Source organism: Akebia trifoliata, unplaced genomic scaffold (assembly GCF_017979445.1).
Source record: "Akebia trifoliata isolate Shusen 1 unplaced genomic scaffold, ASM1797944v1 Contig00489, whole genome shotgun sequence".
NCBI classification, from domain to species: domain Eukaryota; kingdom Viridiplantae; phylum Streptophyta; class Magnoliopsida; order Ranunculales; family Lardizabalaceae; genus Akebia; species Akebia trifoliata.
Genome location: NW_028237029.1, coordinates 30,149 through 44,630, shown reverse-complemented (window position 1 = coordinate 44,630; position 14,482 = coordinate 30,149). Strand labels below are relative to the sequence as shown.

The following is a 14,482-nucleotide window of genomic DNA, read 5'->3' as shown; positions in this document are numbered from 1 at the left end:
CCGTCGAATTTAAAAATTCTACGGCTTCGGGCTATTGTAATAACTCTACGGCTTTGAACTATTGAATTCGTAAATTCAACGGCTATTAATTGTAGAATCTAGGACTGATGTGGAATTAAAAGTTTCTAGGTGATCAAATTTCTATTGAGCAAAAATAGAATTATTTAATTTCTATTTGGCAGGGCTATGCTCAAAATGGTCTTCATCTTGCACCTGTCACATCCAAATCCCTATATCCACTTATATACGATCACATCCAGACTAATTAGCATTCAATCCATACTATGAAAGAAAAAGAAAAAAAAAAAACCAACAATCTAATATGTTATATAAAGATTGTCTTCAATCTGCCACATCCACATCATCGCATTGAAATTTCTACATCCATATCCAATCTCATCCATACCCATATACAATCACATCTACACTAATTAACATTCAATCCATACTATGAAAGAACAATACGACATCAGAAAAAGAAAAAAAAAATGTAATGTGTTACATAAAAGTTTGCTTATCTAAGACTACATATGAAAATGTATTACATAAAAGTTAATAAAACAAGAGTCTCTCAAAAGACACGGCAACGACTCCTAGGCCATCTAATCACTTCGCCAACAAGAATATCAACTTTTAGATGATCTAAAAAACACGGTAATCACCTTTGTAGAGATGGTCTACAAATTAAGATGATAAGTAATTTATTCAAAAATTAGAATATCAAATTTGACTAAAAAATGACATCACTTACGAGGGATTTGGTTAATTCAATAGTCAAAGTGTTAGCATCACTCCTCGTGTGACTATTGATGAAAAGCTCTGTTCTTGTGGGCTGCCGATCAACATATAAGAATTATCTTTACAAATAAAGCCTTTGATGTCAATGTCCAAGCCAAGAGTATAACACAATCATCAAATTTGATATTGGAAGAAATACAAAAATTAATTCTGCACGTGAGAACCATTAAGACAGGATGCTGGAAGAAAATTCAGAAACTCAATTCCAGCCATTTTATAAGGTGGATGCCTCTGCTTTTGCACTCCTCAAAGAATAGAAATTTGAATAACTGAGAGGCAGGATACTTTGCATGGCAATTGATAATTAATTAGGAGAGCTATTATTGACACCCCAACTTTTACTTATTACACTCCAATTAAAGATTAAACCACACTTTTCAAACATTCCAAAGGTTTGGTTCAAATTATTATCTCAACATTAAAAAAAATTATAACACATTCAAACAATTTCAGTAGTTGTTTGCGGTTATGATTAGACTCATAAAATACTAAACCCACCCCCCCTCCCCCCCCCCCCAAAAAAAAAAAAAAATCTAGCAAACAAGTACAATAGAACTTCTATTGGCAACCAACTTTTACTTATTCTCAACCATTCACTCATTTTCTTTATTTTTAATTGGGATGTAATAAGTAAAAGTTGGGGTGCCAATATCAGCTCTCTTGATTAGCTTCATGTTTCAACTTCTAAATCTAACAGTATCTTCATTTTTTTCTATTCTTTTTCTTTGGGTGGGGGGGGGGGGGGGTGGGGGGGGGGGGGGGGGGGGGGGGGGGGGGTGTTACATAACATAGTAGAGCAGCAAAAGATAATAACAAAACATGATACGGAGTTTTGAAAATAGTTTTGGTCTTGTACTTAGTATCCTACTTGTATCATCAAATTAGAATTTCAATAGTGTACACTTCAAATGAGTATGGGGTCTTTGAAAAATTGTTGCTTGTTTTCATAGGAATTTAAGCTTCAAAGTTTTTTTTTTTTTTTTTTGGGGCAGGTTTAACGATTATTTTTATTTATTTATTTATTTTATTATTATTATTATCTTTGTGTGTGTGTGTGTGTGTGTGTGGTGGGGTGGGGGGTTACTTAACAGAGTAAAACGGCAAACAATAAAATAAAAATATATAAAATATAAAAAAGGTAGAGCAGCAGCTACAATGGTAAGGGAATTTTCTTGGATAGAACACGTCTTTAGTGATATGACCTCAGTACATGCCTAATTTCTAGAGATCACAAAAAAATAATAAAAATGATGAAGAAGGACTTTCGGGATGGTCAATGTCCAAATCCAATTAAGGACTTCTCAATAATTTTTTTCCATATTTTATATTACTTCTCAAATCTGAGAATAATACAAACAAACAAAATAGAATCCCTCTAAACTCACGAAACTTATCCATGTTTCCTACTTCCCAACTCCTTACGATAGAGGAATCTACCACCTTTTACTAGACTCTCATGATCCTACCCACTTACTCAACTATTACAGTAGTACGATTCCATACAACTCACCTACCCTATTAACATGCACAAGAAAATTTAGGTAATATATGTGGAGGGATAAAATCCTCTCAGTTGGACCGTTCGTTTTACAACAATTAGTGAGAATCTCGAGATGGGTACGTGGCAACGTTTGGGAAAAATTCTATCTAATTAGGAAAGATTCTTCCCCTTTAGATAATTACTAATTTGGGTGGGATTAAATATGAAAATTGTAATCTAATTAGGATTAGGATTTTTTTTTAGGAGTTAGGGTTTTTTATTTAAAGGGGGCTAAAGTCTTTGTAAAGGGAGGAGAAAAGTAGAGGAAGGAAGGAGACAGAAATCATGTAACACGAGCTTCATTGTAGTGAAATAACTCTCCGAACCTGTGGATGTAGGCATGTTTGCCGAATCACGTAAAAAATCCATGTGTTATCTTTTTTTTTTTATGCTTTCCCATTATTCTTGTAGTTTATTGGGTGTGAGATCTTGATTTGTGTTGGGATCTCGAGGTAGAGCAGATTTTTGCATCTACAAAATGTTGGAGTTGTTTTTCTATATAAACCCAATTAGGGTTTGATTGTTCAAACAAATTGACTTTAGAATGCAGAAATAACATGAAAAGGAGAATGCCTAAACAATTTGAACCCCATTTTTACTGAAAAGATTACTATCAACTTTTGAAAATTAAACAAGGTTCTGACACGTCACTTAAGAATGGGGAGGCTTCTATGATTTCAAAATTCGTTGAGACATGGCACCAACATCCCAAGGGTTCCACATACAGCACACCCTCACTTGCAACGCCTTTAGCCAAACCTTTTTTCTTTCTTTTTTCTGTTTTTTTGGGGCAGGGGTGGGGGGTAGTTGCCAACACAAAATCAATATAGTTACTTAAGCAATCTATGAGAACAAATAAAACCAACAATGCAAGCCAAACAAGTATGCATATAGAAGAAACATAATACACACACGTGCTTGGTTAATTAAAAAAATTCAGGATTCTTCCAATAGATAACAGCAACAAACAAAAGGAAAAACTTACAATGATTGCGACATTGCTTGGGCAATGGGGTTTCAAGATACTCCAGAATCAAGCAAACCATCATCATCTTCTGTAAGTGAGGTAACAATTGCCAACACAAGCCTGCAAAAGATCAATCATTCTTCCATTTCAGAAACAGAATTGATCTGAGAGAGTGAGAGTGAGAGTGAGAGAAGATCTACAGCCAATCATCCTAGAAACTTAAGCTTTAACCTTAAATTTTATTCTTAATTAGCATCAACCCATGGCTTATCTTCTTTGTCTTGTTTCGATGACACAATCCCTTAGTTTATCAAAAAAGTGAAACCCATTAGTAGACTTCTTTGATGACAACTATAGCAAGTGGCACCTCTTCCATTTATTTCAGGGTGACTTACAGTCAAACCAAATTAAAATTGTTATTTCCTCCAAATTACTCCCATTTGAAAGTAATCGTTTACTGCAACTTTTTGGGGTAATAATCTTATTCAACAAAACTTTGTTCAAAATATGCTGAATCAAATTGAATTTCATAATATAGTACATATGTATATCTTTGAACCTGTTCTTCCTCATTTTCATCAATTAAGCGACTCAAAGATATATTGATAAAAAAAATTAGATGATATACTCATGCACACTTTAATTCAATTACGTTAAATATGAAACTTGTTAAAGAAATCACAGAAAACTTCAAGTGGTAAAAAAAAAATTTCCAAGGATTCCTTCTCCAACATGGTTACTGCTCCAAATCTTGCTTTCTGTTTTATTGGGATGTGACTGCCAAATCAGGGAAAATACATGGAACCTCATGGGTCATGATTAATAAGGTTATCTTTGTGCTCCTCCAGGACTTTATTACAAAAGAAAACTATTTTAACACAGAATAGCCAATTCACCATTAAATTCTAGTATTTTTTTCATTATTCTCAATTCAGAATTGAATGATGGAACAAGATACATTCCCATATTTTTGGTATAAGGCTTTAATGATGATTGTTGTTTCCAAGTAGCATTCATTCCCACTTCAAAAAATTTCTACAATAATAAGTTTTGTTGAATTGGATAATCCGCCTGAGGTGGAGTCCCAACAAACCTATGAAGGTCGCAACCAATCTTGCAAATACCTTAAGTTCTTGGCAGCTAACAAAAAAAAAGTAAATCACTACAAATGTAATTAGCTAAATCCAAAGAAGGGAGATTAAATGTAATTATTCAGTTCATAAATTTTAACTTAAAACAAATCTAATAACATATAGCAATAATTTTAGATAAAATTAAGCATTTAATCTCATCAAGCTGTCATAATCAAAGAAAAAACCGATTTTTTTATGCCCACAAACAGCAGGGAAGACCTTCAATTAGCACATAATAATAATAATGCATAAAGTGTAAGATGACCAACATGCATATTAAAATATTAATTACACAATTAATTCTAAAACAGACCTGTAAATGACTATGAAGAAGAGAAACAAATAAAAGCCAAGCTTGACCATTCGATGCTTTTTCTCACATCAAGTAGCCTAAAGATCTCAGCTACATCAATAAGATGCTTCTTACTCATATACCTGATACAAGAAAATGACAGATGGTTAGACAAAAAATAATAATCAGTAAAACTGAAACAAACAGCCAAAAACCCTGATCATAAGACAATAAGATGCTTTTTTCTTTTCTTTTTCTTTTTCTTTTTTCTTAAATGAAAATCATTTTTTATTATTATTTTTATATTTTTGTTGGAACTGTCCCTATCTCTAGATCTATCCCTACCACCTCTTCCAGAAGGGACTCACCCCACTTAATGCCTACATGCTTTGTTTTTACAAATACTTTTTTTTTATCGGTAAGCTGGGGTTGTAGGGACCCCACCCTTTTTATTAAAAAAACTACGAGAATACAAACAAATTTGATCTTCTACTACAATTCTTCCAAGTTCTTGAGGTATTAGCGACACATCCTCAATTAAATTAAATTCCCCAGCATGAGCGCCAAGTCTTGTAAGATAATCTGCTGCTCTATTCTCCTCCCTCCACCAAAATTTGAAATTGCATCTTGTAACTCTCGAAGCCAAATTCCTTATCTCCTCGACTAAATCTTCGTACTTCCTAACATTTATTGCATATAACAAATCTGAACTCACTATAATGGATTGGTAGCCCTTGAGAACTGCATATGTGAGGCTTTCTTTTATGGCCGATAGCTCAATACTCACAATATCATCATCAATAACATTCGACCATCCCGCAAAGATAAAATATCCGTTAGAATCCCTGCCTATGAAGCCAATTCCAGCATAATCATATCTCTTCGAAGCATCCGTATTAATTTTAATTTTAATCCTATAAATATCGGGCTGCCTCCAAGAAAATTCCTTCACAGATTTTTTTAAAACTTTCCATAAACAATTCCAGCTAATGAAGAATGGGGTACTCACAGATAAAAGGCTATCTTCTATTTCTTCATCGTGGAAAATAGTCTTGATATCCTCCTCCACTTGGGCAAGAATAAAAGATTTTAGAGATCTAGTTTCTTCAAAAATTCACCGATTCCTTTCCTTCCAAAGATGGTAAATCACTGCACAAAAGCAAAGACAAAGCATTTTGTAAATGATATTGTTAGGAAATCTCACACCCTTAACGACAAGAATTTCTTCCACCATAGTAACCATGTCCATTCTAGTAATTCCAAATCTCCTTACAGCCAAACTCCAAACCCATCTACTAACTGGACACCTAAAAAAGAGGTGGTCCATTGTTTCCACATCCCGCAAACAAAGAACACATCTCGATGGAAAGTAAAAATCTCTCTTTTGTAGGTTATCAATCGTTGAAAGTTTTTTAAGGATTGCTAACCGAGCTACAAAATATTGTTTCGGAACAGATTTCAAATGCCAAACTATATCATTCCAAAACAGAGTTTGATGATCTCTGTGAATGGCTTCATATGCACTCTTCATTGTAAACTTCCCATTCAATGTTGGTAACCAAACCACTTTATCATTCAATAGCCCACGCAATAGCCATTGCGAACGAATAAGATTTCGCACTTCTTCCATTTGGTCATTAGATGCTTCCAATAATTTCCAGTTATTATCCTCCATAAAATCAGAAATTTTTGCATCCAAGTCACTGTTAAAAAGGCTCACAATCCTATTACCAAACCTGGAAATTAGTGATTTCCCTTCTATCCAAGGGTCCCTCCACATAGATGTTGGCATTCCATTACCCAATTTTATTCTGAAAAAATTAATGGAATTCTCTCTCACCTTTAGGATGCCTTTCCACACCCATGATGAATTTTGAGAGACATGGCAATGCCAAATATCTGAACTACCAACAAACCTTTGTCTCATCCATTTCGCACACATGGATGTATTCTCTACCAAATTCCAGAAGAGTTCTATCATGCCTATTTTATTTCTATCCCTTAGTCGATGAATGCCAATGCCTCCCGATTTTCTAGGAGAACACACTTTAGTCCAATTGACAAGATGATTAGGAGGATCAAGATTTGGACCACTCCACAGAAATCTACTAAGTGCCTATTTTTTCAAGACACTAATTGAAATATTAAATGAAGTTGATCAATACAAATGAAAACTTGAAAGAACCGACTTAATCAACTCAACTCTCCCCACATAAGAGAGTAAGTGTCCCTTCCACCCAGCAACTCTTTTAGAAATTTTGTCAATTAATGGTTGGCAAAGAGTATAAGTCAAACAAGAAGAAAAAAATAGGAGTCCTAAATAAGGGTTAAGAAGATTTCCCTCATTAAAGCCAAGAGTACTCAGAATCAAATTGATCTCCGTCCAAGATTTACTGAAATAGATGTTACTCTTGGTAACATTGGTTTGCAGCCCCGAAATTCTATGAAAATGACTTAAAACCTCTTTAGTTTGACGCATAGAGTTAATGTCATTTTGTAAGAAAAGAAGAACATCATCTGCCAAGATTAGATGTGAAATCCCATGGACTCCTTGGATAGAAGGAATAAGAATTTGGTGTAAACCTCTTTTGCTTGGGTAAAACCCATGTGAAGACCCATTAATGATTACAGAGAATCTAAAGGAGGGCACACATTCCATAACCAAGCTAACAAAGACTAGCGGACATCCCACTTGGATTAAAACAGACTTAAGGAACCCCTAATTGACACAGTCATACACCTTACGGATATCCAATTTAGCACAAAGGACTTTAGGAGACGAAGCTAAATGGAAATTGTGGACCATCTCATGCGCAAGAAGGATATTATCTTGGATCTTTCGACCTTTAATAAAAGTCGACTAATTAAAGCTTAAAATGTGATTAAGACGAATTGACAGACTATTAGAAAGAATTTTGGAAATGATTTTATAGACAAAATTGCAAAGCGCAATAAGACGAAATTTATCGAGAGTTTTGGCATTCTCTTCCTTTGGGATAAGACATAAAAATGTAGCATTCAACTCTTTTAACATCTTCCCATGACAAAAGAAGTTAAATATAGTAGCACAGAGGTCGTATTCCACAATATCCCAAAAATAAATGAAGAATTCCACCCCAAACCCATTTGGTCCGGGGGATTTGTTTTTCGGGGATTCAAAAACAACTCGCCTTATTTCTTCTTTAGTCACAGGATTGATTAGAGACCGACTTTGGACTTCTGATAATTTCGAAATAAATAGAATATTTTCTCTTACAATGGGAGCAGGTTCCTTGAATAAATTTGAGTAGAAAGTGGTAGCCCAGATCCCCATTTGAGCTCATCTGTAATGGAATCTCCCTCCGCATTTAACAATTCTGATATCCCATTGTGCGCATTGTTCTCCGCTACTGAACTGTAGAAAAAACGAGTAATGCGGTCTCCTTCCTTTAACCATTGGACTCTAGATTTTTGACGATAAAATTTTTCTTCATTATCCAATTCTTTAAGGTATATCGGTCTAGCAGATTTTGCTTGAATAGCCAAGCCCGGTCGGAAGCAGAATTTTTTACTTTGATTTGAATCTTATCTAGATTCTTTTTCGCTTGAATCTTCCACTAATTTATCAACCCAAAGCACTCCCTGTTCCAAGCTCTTAATGCATTTTTAATAGCCTTTAATTTATATAAGATCTAATACATTGGATTTCCTAAAATCCGAGTATTCCAAACCTATTCAACCAACTCCCTGATTCCTGGTCGTGTTAACCAAACAAAAAAGAATATGAAGACCTTAGGACCTCTACTAATTGCTTCCAGAAAATTATTATTTTTATTTGTGTTCTATGTATTGAAGAATACATTTATTTTGTTGAAACATGTTAGTGTAAATTATGTTTATGTCAATGTTTGGACCATTAATTATTTTTAATTGTCAGGGATTTTTGTGTTAAATAAAAATAGCTAGTAGAGAGCCATGAACATGATAGAAATAGGAGTTGCGACCAACTATATCAACATTATTCAGGACTAGAAGGTGGCATGTGCAAACACACGCCTCTAAAGGGCTTATTTGTAATTAAAATGTCAATTAAAGGGTGGTCTTAAAGATTACATAGTAAAAAGGATAACTTTTTTAATTTTGAAAACTAACTGACGTGATTTTAGAGACGTGGGATTGCAATTTTCTAGGATTTTGACCAAAATGATCTTGATTATATTAAGTTTAAATGTTAAGGTGGGGGCATTTTTGGAATCCAAATTTTGGTGTGTCAAACCACTTCTACTCTACTTTCTCTCATGTCTGTGATCCAAATTTTGGTGTTGAACCACTTCTACTCCACCTTCTCTCATTATAATAGTATAAAGATGTGTATGTCGGAGTTGTAACTACTGAAAGAACAATTAGTCGTGAGACGAGAGAGTTTACAATTACAATGAGTTTGCATCTAGACTTCACCTCAATGAACTGACTAATCATAACAAGGAGAGATCCGTTGATGCATGTCATATGCATATGATGTAAAAACTATAGAATGTGTAAACTCAAGACTGGACCATGGACCAATACATTAGATTTCTACAGATCTTAAGATAAGTAGGATCCAGATATAATGTAGAGAGAATTACCAAAACAGCGCAGTAAAATTGAAAATTTACCAAAATGACACACTATTCATTTTAATTCCGAAAACATTAAATTACCATTTTTTGGGATTAGATTTTTTTATTAAAACAATAAAATTTGTGAAATGAATGGTAAAAAAAATCCTATTCTATACAACAGTAAATACTTTCCCTGTTTAGTTTCAGTAAAACAGTTAAAAAAATATCTATTTAATAAGATAATTAATTTTTTTCCACTTTAACGAAAATACTTTAATTCCGAAAACAGTAAGTTACCGGTTTCAGAATTAAAATGTAAAATGAACATTGTGCTGTTTTGGTAATTTTTCAATTTTCGGTACATGTTTTGGTAAATCACCCTAGAATGTATGTAATTGTAATGAAACTTTACTAAGAACACTCCTAAGATTTTGAGACCACTTCCTTAATATATATTCAATTATTCAAACAGATGGAAAAAAATGCTAATGATGTGACCCTCAAAATAACTACCAGGTAAATAAAGTAAAAATAATAATAATAATAATAATAAATAAAAAGGAAAATTAAAATTGAATTTTGAGCTATTAAACAAAGGGAAAATTTTACAAGATTACAATATTATCAACCATTCTTTATGGAGCTGAATCTTGAGCAATCGAGAAACATCATATCTATAGAATGAGCACAAAAGAGACAAGAATATAAAATCGAATTAGAAAAAAAGAATCCATCTTCAAATTTCTAAACAAACATTCTAAATAAGAAGAAGAATTAAAACCTAGATTTGAGTTAGCGTTTTGGAGAAACCTGATAAACGTTCGCAGCGAGGACAGCTAAGACGACGAAGAAGGAGATTAACCATAGAATTAGTTCCCACGCCATGATAATGTCCGATCAACAAAGCACGCCAGCATCGTTTGGTCTCTAAATAAACCAGAGAAACTCAAAACGTCTCATTTGATCTGATCGATTGAAACGCAGTAATGGCGGGTCTATTACAGTGTCGTGGCAACTTGTGAGACAACTGTTAGAGCAAAAAAGTGACGCGTGGCAGAATTTTTGGGTCCCACTGCCTCATGAATGTCTGGGCCCAGCAAAGGGTTTATAATGCCGCACCACTTCTCTTTCTATAACATCCCAACCAATGAATGAATACTGATGACAGGCCGGGTCAATATAAAAGCCTAAGGATATGATTGATTCCACATGAAAGATAAGGTGAAAAATCAATTTTCATGAAAAATTATATTTTTCATGTGTGTTGATTGTGTTTTTCCATGAAAATTGATTTTTTACCCTAATAAAAAAGTTTATCAAAACATGAATTTCACTTTCCCACTCATATAGGTGGAAAAATGAAATCAACTTATATTTTTTATCCTCAAAATATCATTTTCTTCTTCTCCACTAATATCTTCTTCTTTCCTACCACCACCACCACCACCATAGCCACCATTGCATTAACCTTGCTGTCGTTGTCACCATCGCTGTCATCACCATCTTCGCCCACCTTCTCTTTCTCTTCGTCTTCTTCTTATTCTCCTTCTCCTTCCCTCACCTTTGTCGCCACCACCACCATGTTCTCCTTCCTTCTTTCTTAGCATCTTTTTCTTCACTTACCTCCGTCGCCACTACCACCACGTCCTCCCCCCTCATCTTCTTTCTCCTCATTTCCTTCTTCTTCTTCATCTGTCTTAGACAATTTTTTCATGATTTTATCCAAATAAAATCAAACAATGGAATTTAATTTTCCAACCCTCCCTATATTTTCTACCATTATTTTTTCATGAATTTCAAATCCCATGGAAAGTCATTTTCCATGCAATCAAACATACCTTAAGGCGAAAATTCCAAATGAGACTTTTTTCGAGAGGGAACTTCCACAATGGAGAATGTCCCAATTCTTAATTTTCATATTTTTTTTAAGATAGGGGAGGAGGGGAACTTCTAAAGCAAGAGTCACTTTTTTTTTTTGTGATGTAGACATGACCCTGGATGTTTTGATCAATAACATTAAAGATAATCCCTTATGTTTTTAAATTGATGACATGCCTCTTTGATCTAAGTCTTCTTTGAGAGAGTAACATAAATTTTCTGAACACTCTCATCCTTGACAAAATTCTTGATTTTTCTCCCAAAAATCAATCATCTTTAAGATTTTCAACCTCTATATGTAATTGTTTATTTATGTTCATCTTCTCTCGTTATTAAGATTTGCAAGTTGAACTATGTAGATTTTCTTTTTCTTTTTTAAGTTAAAAAATGAAAATGCGGGTAAAGGGTTTGCTGGTAAGGAATCAGGTAACTGATTTTGAGAGCTTAACTTTGTACTCCAAATTTTCCATCTAGTTCTTGGGGTTGAAAAAGAAAAATTAGTAAGGTTCAATAATGTTAAAAACTTAGTTGAAGATGATTGATTTTGGGAAGAAAATTAAGGGGACCTCCAGAGAAGATGAGGGCATTTAGGTCATTTATGTAATTTTCTTTGAAAAGGCCTAGGTCCAGGGGCATGACTTGTCATCAGTTTAAAATATAGGGGTATTTTTAGGTTGATCAAAATGTGGTGGGCCGAATGTTTAAGGTCATCTTTTAATCTGAGGGGGCACATCCACTATGAGAACCTTTTAAGTCTTATGTACTTTATTTTATTTTTCTTTAAGAGGTTTTTCTGAAAGACTTTCCAACAGAGGAGGTTAATTGTAATTGTATTTGAGGGTTGAGGGATCTCCTTACATCGTCGAAGTGATGAGTTTTCGTTTGAGAAACATTTTGCTTACTTAATTTGTAAGATTTCAAATCTTACTAATGGTCTTGAGCTAAATTGGAATACCAAATTGGCAATCCAATACCACAACCCTATAGATTTCATGGAAAATTTTAGATAAAAAATAAATGTTCCTTACTCGATGTCCAATGGCTGTTGGAGACTAGAATTTTCCTTTTAAATACACTTGTAAAACATTGCAAAATCTTTACATTAATTTGAGCTATGCTTTGTTATTATTTAAGTATTTTAATCTAAAAATCTCTAAGGATATATTTTTCATCTTTTAGTCGTTCATTGGACACTGAGTATTATAGGTGGTTGGACATTAAAAATCCGTTAAATAATTACAAGTTACGCTTTCAGTTACTAAATCACTCCAGTGCAGACACTTGCTTTAGGAAAATGCCAATCACGTACAAGACAGAGTGCGCATCAAACATATTATTGGGATGGGAATCAAAGCACTTCACTCATGACACTCATATCACATAAATAATTAAAGAACTATCCCAACTTGAGGAGAAGGAGAGCTACTGCAAATCCATAACCGAATGCAGTCATAACGATAGCAAGCCCAATGGTAGATTTGAGGATTATAACCTTACCCAGAAAGTTGCAATCCTTGATGAAGATCACTATCAGTATCAGTACTACTACTACGCTAACAAAAGATGCACACAATGAAACAGTGCAAATTGTGTAGACAAACTTCATTGTTCCATTGTTTGTTTTGTTGATGCTCAGTTGAAAAAAACCAAATGTCCCATCTGTAGAGAACAAAATAATCCCAAAAGCAACCTTAGAAAAGTCTTCCAAAATTGAACTACATTCCCTTGAGCTTCTTCACCTGACTCAACCTAGAGAGGATCATATACATTAGTTTCCATTACTCGCATCAACAATAGTTTAAAATCATTTAAAAGGATATTATAACATTCATGTTAACTGATACCATGTTAACCAACCAACTACTCCAAAAGACCAATCTATTGGAGCGGAGGAGAACTTAAATGTAAGAGGGTCACGGGGCTTAACTGAGGTATGACACACACGAGAGAGTGGAGGAAAATATACCCTCAACACGGCCCCTAACCCATAAGGGTGGAAATAATCGAATTGTGACCTATACGAACTAGGCGATCTGATACCTTGCTAACCAACCTATAAATATAAGAGGGTCACAGGGTTTAATTGTTGTATGATACATGCAAGAGTAGAGGAAAATATACAATTAACAATTCAAATCTTCATTGGGACGACAACATCTTCCACATGTTGTTTCCGGCAAAGTGTATCGTTATAGTAATGACAAAAATAAATCAGATAAATGTACAAAAAATTTAAGAGACTTACTAAGAAAGTTGATGATTATCACTAACAAGTCAAAAAGAAAGATTTTGTAGTTAAATATGAAAATAAAAGAAGCAGAAACTTATTGATTAATAGGCCTGGAGACTGAGGCACATGATGTCCTAAGGCAAATACGTCCCCTCCATGCGGTTGCTGTGAGGTTTGTTGGAACTCTGCCCACAGGATTCAACAGTCTATGTGGATCAAAGAAGACAACACTACAATCTCTGATCTTTTGGCTAAAAGACAGCAAGTTTCACCCTTTTGATTTTTAGGAAAATAACACAACAGAGAGAGAGAGAGAGTTTTGTGATATTTCTGTGTTTGAAACTGAGCATCCAACATGGATTTATAAACGAACTCTAAAGAGTTGTGTCCATTAGAAAGAGGAACAAAACATAGAGAATTACAATTGAAAACAGAGGGGCGCCCCTACATTTAAAAATTGAAGACACAGTACCCAAAAAATAAAAATAACCAACCAAACCTTTTGAAAATACAAGTTTTCCATCAAATAAAAGATTATAAAAGAATAAAATAATTTAAAAAACAAAAGTAAATGAACAAGATGGGATGGATTCTCTAATCCATTCAAACGTTTGTCCCCAAGAGTCTCATCCGCCGTAAAAAGAACCAACTTTTATTTATATATTTTTTTAAATCTCCAACACCACAACCATTTTTCTTTCATAATATCATTAAAAAAAACATGTATATTTTGTTTGCTGTCCAAGAAAAAAAATTCAGGGATTTCGTTATCATTATTCAATGACTTGAAAAACTTAGAGTCATCCTAGAATGACTACACAAGACACTGCATTCGACACTAAGGTGACGTGGAGGTATGCATAGAGCCGTAGATGCTTTTCACTTGTCTGTCGAGGGAAAACATCTACGGTTCCGTGCACACCTCCACGTTAGTCCAATGTCTTGTGCAGGCACTTTAGCACTTTTCAACCTTAGGTCTCATATTTTAAAGGGTATTTATGAAAACAATATGATCGTACAACACGTCTGAAAAAGGCTTTGGACTTTGCATTCCTCTTATT

The 14,482-nt window shown here is 34.1% G+C and overlaps 1 long non-coding RNA gene across 3 annotated transcripts; it reads right to left on the bottom strand.

Annotated features, from left to right (window-relative positions):
- Positions 1-423: 423 nt before the first annotated feature.
- Positions 424-13,787, bottom strand: LOC147381449 (uncharacterized). 3 transcript variants are annotated; one of them, XR_015174571.1, is made up of 5 exons: positions 10,124-13,787; positions 4,752-4,873; positions 3,324-3,425; positions 752-832; positions 424-677 (listed from the first exon to the last, which is right to left on the bottom strand). It is a non-coding gene; the product is annotated as an uncharacterized LOC147381449 (long non-coding RNA). The 3 variants fall into 3 exon arrangements; XR_015174570.1 differs by having other exon boundaries at positions 424-1,082; positions 10,124-13,739; XR_015174569.1 differs by having other exon boundaries at positions 424-832; positions 10,124-13,734.
- Positions 13,788-14,482: the final 695 nt, after the last annotated feature.